Here is a 13,796-nt window from a genome sequence, read left to right on the forward strand (position 1 = left end):
TCAGAGGGGAGTCCTCAAAATGCCACCAATCCAGCCCCCTGCCAGTGAGCTCACTAAGCTTTACTCTTTACAGCCTTTATATGGAAATGGGCTGGCTGGGTCAGAGCGGGCAGAGGGCATGGACGATGCCAGCAGAGGATAGGGAGGAAGGGAGATCCTGTGGCCGTATGCAACCACCCAAAAAAGATTAAATTAGAGGTGTGAACACAGTGCCTTCATGGATCCTGCCAAGAAGTTTAATTAAAGTCACTTGCTATAGCAGAGCGACCCACTTTCACTACCAGCTATCACATCAGATGTGATGTTTTATGAGATGGGCTACAACAGCAGAACAGCATTTCTGTCTTTCTGTCTTTTTTTTTTTTTCTTTTTCTTTTTTCTTTCCTAAGCAGAGGAAACTACAAACTCGCATTGCAGGCAAGGAGAGGAAGATGAACTTTTTATGTTGCAGTCATGGTAAAAACCACTGACACATCACATGGCTTTTCTGGATCCCAAGCTCTGTCAATAGCTCTTTCAATCCCATATTCCCTTTTTCTCTAGAGATAAAGTTTAGGTGGAGAAACAACTCTATCTTGAAAATTTGAGTGCTTTGACCTTCCATCTGTCTTCCATCTCCACATGTCCCACTGAATTTAGAATTGCAGAGTCTGGATTGCTCATCAATGCACAGTCCCCACAGCATATCTCTCTCTGGGATAGATTCTGCACTACCCCTGTCTTCCCAGGGAGCTCACAGTAAAAGATCCTTAGGCTTTGGCTGCTCCCTATCTTGCAGGATGTTGCAAGTTGTTACTGCTCGGGCACCATTACATCCCTCTGCGATGGGGGAATTTCCCCCGTCTGCCTTGGATCTGCTGACAAAGAAGCCAATGCAAAATGATGCACTATGTCTGGGAAATTGTTCCAAGCATTCTCCCAGAGTCATACAGACTGTCCTTTTTCATCCTGTTCTTTCTCCTAAGAATAAGGCCATACCATGAGCGGTAAGAAATAAGCAGGTGGAAGTAATTTGGCTGGTTATTTTTGGATTGTAATAAAGGATTTGTATCCTCTCGCCAATGCAGTTACAGCTCTTTAGTTCATCGGACCTCCATGTAACTCCATTTGACATACTGTACGCTGCTCTGAGACCCAGACCTACCATCTGCAAATCACCAGCAAACTCCACTTGTCTTTCCACAGGGAGACAGATTTATGACAGCTGCTGCCATCTCTTCATTTTTATAGCAGACTGTTAATTTAGACTTTTCATTCAATTGAAATCCAGAGAAAATGCCAGTCCGCAGCAGCACTGACAATCATTCCTTTTCTAGAAACAGTAACACTGACGAAACAATAGAATCTTTATTGTGAAGACTCGATAAAAGTTATGCTGATACTTGAGGAAAAAAAGAAAAGCTATCTTCAGACCATGGAAAGAGAAAACTCACCCGCCTGTCATAGTGATGAGCCCAAAATAAAACTTTTTATCTGATGCTCCTGGACCTCTAGATCTTGGGGACAATGAAATGCAAATGCAGGCAAAGGGACTGTCCAGGCACTCTGGTTTTGCTGTGGTCTCTAGGTGCTATAGTAAACTAAATAATACTTGTGAGGAATAGCTTTTACCAGCAGGTAGACATCCATGGCATCAACACTTTTCCAGGTTTTCTTATTAACTGGCTGCACCAGGATAGAGACATCGTACTTCCATGGCTCGTACGCATTTCATGTCTCCGCTCCCCAAAGGCACCAGTAGTGCTTCCACCTCTGAGGCAGACACTAGTTTTACACCAAACAGAGCCAATACAAAACCCAGAAGAGAGCCCACTAGTAGAAAAAACGCCCTCTCCAGGAGTGGGGAAGGAGAAACAGTGACAGCAGACCTGCTCATTTAACCAAAAGATTCAAGAAAGAAAGATGTTGAGAAAAGATACAACAACTCAGAGAGATTTCATTTCTTCTAAAGAATGTTTTGGCTTGACCTCTTTTCCCATTTATATCACTTCATACATCTCTGCCCTTGCTGTATATCATACATCCTGTCATTGTTGAAAAGAGAGGCTGAAGAAACAGAAGAACAACAAAAAAGCCCAGAAACATCCCAATTCACCCTTGCCCTCCAGCCTGCCTTCCAAAAGAGAGCAATAAGGAGCCTCATTCAAGAAAGCACTCCTTCCAGCTGCCTCCACACAGCTGCTTGAGATTAAATGGTTTCATCCTTGTAGCAGGTCGATTGATAATTGCTTCCCTACCCTCCGCCAGGATTGCCCAGTGCATCCAATTCATGTCAGAAGCAGCAAGTGAATGGCAGAAGGCTCAAGGGTTCAGCAGCTCCTGCTGTGGATGTCACTACAAATCTGGGAGAGGCAAGAACACAGAGAGACAAAGTCTGATAGATGATAGAAATTGCAAAGGGCAGCCCATTGCCCTAACGCAATCTGGGCACTATGAGCCAACCTCCGTCTTTATAATTACATCTAGCGATCTTCCTGAGATGAAGGAAGAGCCTTTCACTGTGCTCAGCACCAATTAACTCCTTTTGCTTTGCGCCTGTGTTGTTTAATCAATATAATTAAAGTTGAAGTAGTTAACGGGTGCCTTTGATGTAATAATAGTTGGTAATCACATACCTAACATTAGTATATATAATTTGCAGTAAGTCCCTATGCATATTAACATAAACTTGACATTTTGCTCTCATATTTAAAGCCTAGTCTATGGGACAGATGCAACGGGAGAATTGCTTTCAAAGGCTCTTGAAATAGGCTTTGGTAGGTCTGAGGGCTCGCATGGTTCCGCATGAGAGATTAATAACACTAAGAGAGGTTTTATCACAGCCAGATTATCAACAAGACATGACAGAAACTATTGGGGTCATTGAGAATGAAGAGGCTGGGAAAGCCAAAGATATACATGAAACAGAGTAAATATTAGGGAATGCCTTTTCTAACGAGGATCCAGAGAATTCAACACAATTCAATTTCTTGCACAATATTCTTGGCCAAAGCCAGATCCTCCAGATACCGAGTGCCAGGGGTTTTACGCATTTGTTTCTATGCATGATCATCCCAGCATGAAAAATGGTAAGTGCAGATTAGTGATACACAAACTAAGACGAGAGCCTCTTGGCACCAGAGGGCTTGATCCCTCCTGTACCAAAGCTGTGCCATTTTGTTCCTAATAAAACAGCAACAGCTGAGGAACTGTTTGAATGCCCGGTGTGTAGAAGAACTGAAATAACCAACTCCTGAAGCTGGCAGAGCATGGTGGAAGAGCAGTGTCAGGAGGGTCTTGTCAAGATCCTCTCAACACGTAGGAGTCTCTGATTATCAAGTCAGCCAAGACCACGTATATTGCCGCACAGCTGACAACCTTCTCTTGCATGACCAGGATGAACGTGACTGTGCCAGTCAGGTCATGCAAATGCTTGGTCAGTTTTCCAAGTGTTGAGCAGAAACCAGATTTCAACTGAACAAACAGCCTCTGACAGGACACTTCTGTAAATAAAACAAGGGCTAATTTCATGCTGGGATGATCTGTTCCCACCTACCTCAGCTTGCTTTGGAACAGGTTTTATCTTTTCCTTCACCAGATAATTTAACATACTACAAGTTATGTCATTTTCTGTTATTTCCTGCTTCTATTTCCTTTAAAAAAAAAAAAAAAAGTGGACTTATTTTGTCCTTTTCTTTTAAACATATGCTTTTAATATGTATAAATCAATACACTCAGTAGAAAATATGCTTCCTGAAGGAGTTTAAAGAAGTAGAAAGACCCATCATGAAACATGCACAGAGCATCTATAATAGGATTATATCATGTGAGTCTATTTGAAAACAATTTGTCATCTTGGGACAAAGCTATAGCCAGGAAGGAATATTACATGAGAGCTTTCTCTTTGTGTGGTATATTGGCGCTAGCCTGACTGGGTGCCCACAAACTAAGAAACCTTTTAGTTTATTTAAGTGCCAGATGCCCGATTTAAGGCAAATTGGGCCTGATCCCAAAGCCTATCAGAGATGGTAGGAAGTCATCCTTTGAATTCAGTTGGCTCTGACCCAAAATTACAAGCTGGTCTCTTCCAGTGACGTTCATACCACATTTAGTGCACTGACCAAGAGTATTTATGTATTACAAATGCTCTCCTTGCATTCTGGATTTGAGATTTAGGCTATGCTTACTAACACTTACCAGAACTCATAAATAAAGACTCCTCGTGTATTTGACCTCAGTTTGCAGTATGAGCTTGTGGCAGTAGTGCTGTTTTGAAGCTTCCATTTCTGAATTAATATGCTTGAAATGGTGGGTTTTTTTTTTTTTTTTTGCGTTACAAAATCACGTTGCCAGTATCATTTGGTTCTGTGATGGGAACTTCAGAACTTCAGAAACTGGGTTGTAAGGTCACAGAGAGACAAAAAACCCGAAATGATTAGATAGAGTATAGGCAGCATGACTAAGGAAATACATAATGAAGCTGAGTGATAAATAAGCAGAGAAAAAGAAGATCTGTAGGCAAAACTGGGTAAACAAAATAGGTGATCATTTCCCCAGGCTGACTTTTCAGTAGCAGATCCTTTTCTCATGTTTTTAAATCCTCACTGTCCTACACGTGATGTTAGGACATGCTTTTCTTCCAGCCACATCAACTTATTTAATGTGGCTATAATGTGGCAGTTTTTTAACTGGCTAGACGTTTTTGTCCAGCTTCATTTAAGCTGCCCTCTGGCATCCCAGGAGCCACTGATGCTGCCCTGAAAAATGGTGCTTCAGTATTTCAGGGCAGCTGAAATAGCAGGGGAAGACTACTGTGTGTTTTTATGTGTGCATCTGGAGTCTGATGAAGAGAATGAACAGAGCTGGTAAAGGATGCTCACAATTAAATCCAGGCCACATAATAAAATCAGGTGAAGAATAGACCTTTGCCCTGAAGCTTTAATTCTTACTGGCAAAGAAAAGAGCGCATTAATGGAATTTCATGTACTGCTACCTTGACTCACTTCTCCACTAACAAATACACTTGTGTATTTGTGCACAGCAGAGTTAAGATTCTGGCAAAAGTAACTGAAAATACCTGTTCCCCTTCTGCATAAATTCTAACTTCGGAAGCCCTGGCTTTACATCTGAGCTCACTGAGGATGGCTTCAGCTGGTTGTTACAGCAGTATCTGTGTCTCAAAGAAACTCTAGCAAAACTGAGAGAACAGAGAGATAGGCAAGGTCCCATCAAAATTAATTTTTCAAAGAGTGAGAGCTGGGAGGGAGGCAGACTCCTCTGTTTCACTGTGGATGCAAAACAAAGCTGCGCAGGTTTTCTTGCCATCAGTCCGTTAGACAGTATATTACTGTCTGTCTTCAATGTCACCGTCATCCAGGGGTGCTGGTTGCAGGTTGGGGTGCTTCTAGGGACATAATAGTAGACACTGGGATATGCTTGCTAACCAGTACTTGACCATGATGTCGGAAGTTAATGTATTACTGTTCTTGACTGCAGAGCACACATCATCTCATCAGCCACCTTCCTGGAGCTTGCTCATCCAAACCCCTCGATTAGCAAATGCTCATTGAATTATTCCACCGCTGGTCCTTCTGCTGCCAATAGTTTCTGCATCAGTTTGTGGATGGGATATATTTGTGTTAATGCTATCGCTTCTTCTGTTTGTGCTTCTGCTTATGCCAAGGTATCTTTCTGTCTGGTGAAAGACACCACAGTACAGCTGAAAAATAAGTACTGAGAATAGTAATCACTTCAGCACAGGAATATGAAGTTCTGCTAATCCAAATAAGGATACAACACCCAAACAGTCAGATTAACACCGCTCCACTGCATATGGTATTTAGCTGAAAATTATTCAGACGTATTCTCTATCCAAAGGTGTAGACTCTGACGTAATTCCTTTACTTTGATAGAAGGCTGTTGACATTGGCTCCTCCTGATTTTAAAATGCTGCCAGGGAGGTAGGATTTGCATAGATCTAAGCTAGACTTCTGCCCTGCTTCATATAGTGCAGTCAGGTGTAATTTTAGCTGTTTGGGGTCTACGGGGGGTGGGCAGAAAGTCTGTGTCTGGTGACTGCCACTAGAAATGCCTACTGTAGCACAGAAGGGGTTTTTTTCCACTACAAATTGCCTCAGTTCCACTTTCCTAAGCTACAGAATTAGCTAGTGTGCTAAATGAAAAAAGGAGTTGAAAAGGAGTCATGTAGAATAATTGAACAGGAAGAAAGGAAATATGCATGTAGCAGACCTGAAAAAGAGACAGAGAGCTAATTAAATGCAGTACAATTAATTTCACACAATGTCCTTCACATACAGCATCATCAAATGTTTTGCTGAATGAGTGCACCTAGAATCAGCTGCGCTTTCAGTAACTTTTTACATCTCTCTTGCTCTGGCTTATTCTTGTCAAGCTGATGCAGAGAGCTGTTGCGAGGCGAAAACATCACAGCTCACCAGTCCTTTCTGAGATCAAGGTGAAATTTCACCAGCTCAAGCAAAGCATGTAAAGTGGGCAGCACAAAGAGACGGAAGCTCTGGTGTGGGCAAAAGTCGGAAAGCCGATCCACCACATGCATTTGCAAGAATCCATGCGTATTTTTTGAAGTATGCATGTAAACCTTACTACGATCTCACAAAATGCGTGCCTGTATGCCTATACAACATGGGGCATGTTCCAGTGCGCGCACGAATGGAGGTGTCTGACAGTCTTTTTGGAACTTAGTGCCATAGGTAGGAGGGATTTCTGTGTTCCCTTTTCCAAATGTAGTCCTTCCATTGTTGCATTTTGGCTCTGCTAAGCCAAGGAGTAGATCTGAGGGCTGGCTGTAGGCCCCTTAATCATTTCTTGCTTTCAGATGACAGCAGCACACTCCCTATACCTGTCTCCAAGACTGCTACTTAGAATGTGCAGCAAATTGAAGAATAATGAAAATAGCATAAATTTCATTATTGTTGGAGAAAAATATTACAAGTGGAGCAAACTGAGTCACTGGAGAATGATGGGACTGAAAGGAAGAAATGAAGGATGTGAGCATTCTTTTAGGATACTGGTATCTCTGCACCAGTGGTTTTGTGCGAAAAGCAGAACGCAGGAGTGATATTGCTTCCTGTTCTGGCTCTAATCTTCACCAGACTGCCTGATTTTCTTCTAAGAAAATGTGCAGCCATACTTTTCTGTGCTTGTAGCATGAATTGCAGACACTCCTGGGAGCCACTGTGCAACCAAGTGCCTGACCAACACATGCAACTGGACACATGACTCAAGCACATGTGGAGCTGGTTCCTCTGCTCTCAAGCCTTCCATGTCGCAGCCTGCTACATCTCCTGTCCTTTAGATATATGGTGAGTGATGCCCATCTCAGAGATGCAGATGATGTAGGCAGAAGTCTTCCCTTTGCCTTTGGATAAGTTTTCAGCAACCAATTCCTTTGAGTCTCACAAATGAAGGCAGACTTCTTGGCCATGGGAGAAGACTCCCTTGTTGGCATTATCCAACAGTTAACCGCCCATCTGCAGGAATAAATTAGAATAACAAGGTAGAGCGAGCCATTTTGTTCATTCCCCATCTTAGCAGGATGTCCTTCAGAAGGGAGATGCGCTCTGTTGTGTTTCTATTCCTACCCTAATTTCTCCTTTATTGTCTATAATGGGACTAATCAAATCATAAGATGCTTTGGACATCAGTGCTAACCTCCTGGATCAACCTCTTTATGTGGGATATAGTGAGGGTAAGTAGAGCTTTAGCTGCTTACATTATAGCCTGTGACTTAGGAAGGCATCCCTTTGCTCTTCAGCGAGCTTGAGGTTGCTACGTTACATAGTTTTCATGACGGAAAAAAAAGCACAATTATTATAAGGCACTGTTATCTCCTGTCACATTCAATAAAATCAGTTTGGCTTTCTGAAGGTCCTATGAGGAAGGCAACAGGATGAAAATTCATGAGTGCAGACTAAGAGACGTTGGTGAATAATGAGTAAGCTGGGGTTAGGGGACTGTTGTGGTTTAACCCCAGCTAGCAACTCAGCACTACACACCCGCTTGCTCACTCCCCCCTGGTGGGACAGGGGAGAGAATCAGAAGAGTAAAAGTGAGAAAACCCGTGCGTTGAGATAAAGGCAGTTTAATAAGTAAAGCAAAAGCCACGCGCACAAGCAAAGCAAAACAAGGAATTCATTCACTGCTTCCCATGGGCAGGCAGGTGCTCAGCCATCCCCAGGAAAGCAGGGCTCCATCACACGTAATGGTTACTCAGGAAGACAAACGCCATCGCTCTGGACATCCCCCCCTTCCCCCTTCTTCCCCCAGCTTCCCATGCCGAGCGTGACGCCATACGGTGTGGAACGTCCCTTGGGTCAGCTGGGGTCAGCTGTCGTGGCTGTGTCCCCTCCCAGCTCCTTGTGCCCCCCAGCCTGCTCGCTGGTGGGGTGGGTGAGCAGCAGCAAAGGCCTTGGCTCTGGGTGAGCCCTGCTCGGCAGTGAGGAAAACATCCCTGTGTCATCAACACTGCTTCCAGCACAAATCCAGAACATAGCCTTATATTAGCTTCTATGAAGAAAATGAACTCTATCCCAGTCAAAACCAGCACACAGACCTTGCTGTGTGATTTGCCAAGCATTTAAAAATGTCGACCCTACGTGTAATGAATGCAAGTTTTATTAATGAGCTTTACACTGCAGCAAGTTGGGTTATAACAACAATGCAGCTCTGTCTGATGATGGATGTTGACTTCGATCACGAGGCCACGGTGGCTCCTTGGAGAGAAGAAGTGGCTCTCATGAAGAGGGAAACCTTTTGAAAGGCTTCATAGCATAAGATCTCTCATGGATTCATATGTGAGCGAGGATGAGTGGGCAGCATCCTCAGAGGCAAGCATCCCTGAACAAACACTAAGTAAAAAAGAGCTTCTGACAAGGCCATTGGACGGATAGAAAGGGCCTCCTTTCCTTGACTTGAGACTTCTTCACTGAGGTGAGAGCTCTGTTTTTGGCCAAGGAAAGCCACTGGCTTCCTTCTGTTGTTGCTATTAGCAGGATCTCCACAGCTAATATTAATACTTTCATAAGGAGGAGCAACTCACGATGTTGTTGCTGCTGTCACACCCATAAGTACTGATGTCCTTCGTGTCCTAAAGTTAGGAGAAATTAAAACGGTGACTTCATTTCTCCTGACATCAGAGGATTTGAGTCCATCATTTTAAGTACTGAGAAACCAAACCCTTTGACACCACTGTGGTCAGTTGACCGTGTTTGCTGATGTTACCCAGCTGTTTGTTATCAAGCTTTACCCTGTTTGTGAGAAGACTCCCTGGGAAAGGGGTGAACGGTTGTTGCATTTCAGTGTGCAGCCTGTCTTGGGAGCAGCTTAGAAATACAGCATAACCAGAGAGCCAGCGGTGATGTGTTTCCCAAAGCTGCAGGGCTGAAGAGGAGCTGATACTCTTGGTGTTTGATCTGTACATGGAAAATTAAACCCAGACTGCTTCTACCTGGGTCTGCAGGGTTCAGATCTCGTGGGGTTTTTTTTGAAGTGCCAGCGACAAAAAGCAAATTGCTTTTCTGTAAAAGCTTTCTTGTCTCAGAAAAAGCTTTATCCTACAAAGCATTGGCAGCTCTCCACCCTTACTGACTTCAGGGTGCAGGGGGAAACTTGCTTAGTATCTTGCAGAGCAAAGCTCATCAGGGAATTTTAAAACATTAAGGTGCCCGTGATTCATAGATGCTGCAGCAGTAATTTAATACACATTTATTTTGCATGGGGATTTTGTAAATGTAGCTGAATAATAACATTGTTTGCTCATCTTGCTCTTTCTGTTACGAGCTGTTTAGGATCTTTGATACAGATTCCCAGGAATAAGTATGTTTAAATTCAAACTTGACCCTGGGAGGGGAAGAACTGCTCTTGTGTCAAGCCTGTCTGATGATGAAGTGGCAGGACCTGCCTTTCTGACATAGATATTTTCACTTAGATCCTTTCTAGGATGTGATAGAAAATGAAATTTTGAAGCCAAATGACCCATCTTAATAGGCTAGTCCTTGTCTTTGCTTTGCTAAGCATCAAACTGAAACAGCTTATGTCTTTCTGAGACACTTTGTTAGCGTCTTACAGGAAAATGGGACCAAAAGCCTGCAATCAGCCTTTCTGCAGCATTGTTCCAAGCAGCGTGGGCAGCGGAGTGGTTGATGCGTGGTCCCACAAAGTGTGCAAGCAGAGGGACTGGGGCCACGTTACCCCATTAGCTGACGAAGACCTCGGCGCAGTCCCGGTTTAAGCAAGAGGGCTGTGACACTGCGGGGGCAAGGCTGCTTTAGCTCACTTGCCCTGTGTCAGCACCCAACAGTTGCCACAAAGGAGTGGGGAGAACTGAGGAACTTCTCCAAAGCAGCTAGGCACCTGTGAGTAGGACTTTTTTTTTTTTTTTTAATTGGTCTCCACCTGTCAGACTTGTCAGTGGTGAAACTGGATGTTTGCAAAGAGAAAAAAAAAACCTTCCCCCTCGTCCACCCCCACACCTCCTCCCTTCCCACTGGCCTGTCTCCAGGCTCCAATGTGACATCTGAGCAAGTTTATTTCAGCATCCGCTGTCAGCAGGAGTGGAGGAGTTTGTGAGAAGAGGCATCCCACGGCTCTGGTTCTTAGCGGATATTTTGTGTCTGATCTGTGTTTGAGAATCATTTCCTTTGGATGCTGTTGAGAATCTGTTGTGATCCATGCCCTAGCCTTTAGGCTCAGGTAGCTCCTCAGATGCGCTGGTGCTTTAACAACAGCTTTGCAATTGTGCACAGCTGGGCTGAGATGATCGGGATGATCTCTCCATCTGCAGAGAGTCCCAGGTGCCACGACATTGGTCTGTGAGGGACAGTCATCAGCTAGAAAAGAGAACCAACCATGGTGCTTACCACAATAACGAATACCCACTGCGTGTGTATATAGTTTTTGCTTTTTATCCATTTCGTCCAATGACACGATAATGACTTCAGCTAGGGGCAACAAGGGGAAATGGGAAATCTGATGTAATAACTGAAGCTCTTCCCAGCAGTGAAGACCATGAGGCAGCAGCTGTGGCACACAGAGCTTTTCTCCTCTCCTCGGTACTCCAGAAGCAAGTGTATGCTCATCTCTACTGGTGAGTAGGGTTACCAAGCAATGGTTTCAGGACAGAGGTCAGAAAGTAAAGAGGATTCTCTCTTCCCTGTCCGTTTTCCTTCATTTAAAGGAATATGCATTTAAATAAAGGCTCCTAGAGCTAAACGGAGCTATTCAGCCCAAGAAGAAAAAGAAGATACTGAGATGGATCCATAGAGATGAATAAGGCAAAGGACTTGTTTTCTGAAGACACCCAGCAACTGGTAACACCCAGCATTTATTGCCTCCAGCCTTCTCTCAGAGACCCATCTTGAGAGCTCCAAGGGTTTGAATGTGGCCCCTGCAGCAATGCTGCATTTCTGGAGGAGGTTGAAGATGATACCGTGTGAACTTCAGTGAGTTCAGCACTGCATCCTGCAGCAGCTGTGTTAACAATCTTTTCTTTTCACTGCAGGTCTCTCTCTGGTGGAAGGATATAGCAGATAAGTGGGAAACTTTTCATGGCAGGGTAAAATCAAATCAAATCAAATCAAATCACAGGAGGACACAGGAAAAGAAGACCTGAGCTTCCCTCTCGCTGAGGGATCATATCTTCAAGGTCCTGCAGGCTTGGAGGCTTGCTCACGTTCCTGGAAATTTCTTCTTGTACTTTCTGGACCACAAAAGCATGGAGGAGAGGTGGCTGTGGTTGGACTGCAGCTTACGTACAAGGGGACCACCTGGCAGGAGCTGTGTGCGAGTATTTGGAAACTTAAGCTGGGACTGCTCAAACAGGAGGGGCCCTGGCACAAGCCCTGCTTCTTCTCATGGGAAGGGGCAAATGGAAAACACGCGTGAGTGAGGATTTTGCCAGCTGAGCGTCAGGGATAATTAGGAGAGAAAGGAAACAATTCTATTCTGCCGACAGTAGAGAACAGAGGCAGAGGAGTGAACAGCCCAGCCACAGCCAAAGTCCAAAGTCCACCCTGCAGATGACTTCCCCACTCATATCTCTTCCATTACTGGAGCTATAATGTAGGAGAGACTTAGGTGGTGAAACCAAAGTGAAAGAGTACCACAGCTTTGAGTTATGGGGAAAGTGATATTGTCTAAAAAAAAAAAAAGGGGGGGGGGGGGAAATGAAAGAAATTCCCCTTTTATGCAGTTGTCACCTGAGAGATGTCTGCTTCCACAAGTGCCTGAACTAGTGAGACAGAATGTATCAGTCCAGCTTTGTGCCAACAGACAACTGAGATGACAACATTATTAGTGTTCTCAGGTCAAAGCTGTCATGTTGAATTAACAGTTCATAAGGCACAAGAAGTACTGTTCCCCCATGTGAATCAGAACTGCGATACCACCTGCACAAATAATTGTGTTAGTTTTGAATCAACAATGAAACAAAGGATAAACAATTATCTACTTAAGTTCTTTATCCTTTTTGGTAACATCATTGTGCAGAGTAATTGAATTACCTTTGTCTTCCCATTTGTCGTGGAGTTTATAAGACACCCTTTCTTCCTTTCCCCCCTCCCCATGCAGTTGTGCGCATGGACACTCTTCGCAAATAGGCTAATGTGCCTCTGTCTCTGCATCCAAAGATGGGAACATTGGTTCAAGATGTCTTGGTCCCCAGCTACCTGCTTCCTGGGGATGTCAAACTGCAAACTCCTGGTGCGGTTTAAGAGGGATGGTGAGCTGCCAGGCAGTGGGATGGGAGCAGAGAGGAGAAAATACAAGGTTCCTGGACCAGGATCCTAGATCACCTCTTGAAGTTTGATGGGACTGAGATACAGAGCTAGGCTCTGGCTCTTCTAGTTATTTTCCATCACTCGGGCTCCATATAGACAGGGCTGGCCCTCCTGCTTGGCATCACACCTCCCCACCGTCAGACGGCATTAAGTGAGCAAGCGGGGATGGCCCAGGGATGCCGCGGGGGATGTGAGCTGGTGCTGCCCTCAGCCATGGACGTTCAGCGCAGGCAATACCAGCTCACGGTCTCCAGTGGCTCAGCCTTGCGTACACTGGCCAAAAACCTGGCTGTTTGCAGCTTAGCCCCCTTTTCTGCAAAGAAGCTGGTGGTAAATGTAATGTTTGCAAGGTTGGCCCTTGAGGAGATGTGAGTTTATCGACAGTGCAGAAACTTTTGGCACAGTACTTCTGGACTGCTCACATACAGGGGAGTGAACATTAACTTTCAGCTTCTCTTTTGCATATCAGAAATCTCTGATGCGTCTTCCCCTGCTTTCTATGACCGCTATATTCTCTATTACTATTGCTTTTGAGGAGGAGGTTGTGATACTTCTGAAACGAAGTGGGGTTTGCCAAAGTCAGCTCTTAGGTGGGAAATCAGGATTAGAGGCTGTTGGAGATGTTAGAGAAGGAAAACTTTTCATTTGAAAAGTGAGGTCCTTTTTCAAAATAATGCTTGAAACAGGAGTGCTGTCCTTCAGATGAGCTGCAAAAGTGAGATCCACGGGTGGCTGCTCATGACCCCCATGATGGGGCTAGAGTATCTGTCTGTGATAGCTCAGTCTCTTCACCTAATCCTGGTTGTGGAAGCTTGGTTTTGCCTGTCTCGGATTTGCTTTCTATGTGTCTATGGAAATTTCATGCATTAACTCTCAGTACGTAGCATTGCTCCCACCGTAGTTCATGATTTATTTGAGATGAAATCCACTTTTCTGCGTCACAGTTTTTCTGGGTACATCTGGTTATGATGAGTTCTCAGTGTTTGACTTTTGAAACATTAC

The sequence above is a fragment of the Pelecanus crispus genome, chromosome 14, assembly GCF_030463565.1.
Source record: "Pelecanus crispus isolate bPelCri1 chromosome 14, bPelCri1.pri, whole genome shotgun sequence".
NCBI classification, from domain to species: domain Eukaryota; kingdom Metazoa; phylum Chordata; class Aves; order Pelecaniformes; family Pelecanidae; genus Pelecanus; species Pelecanus crispus.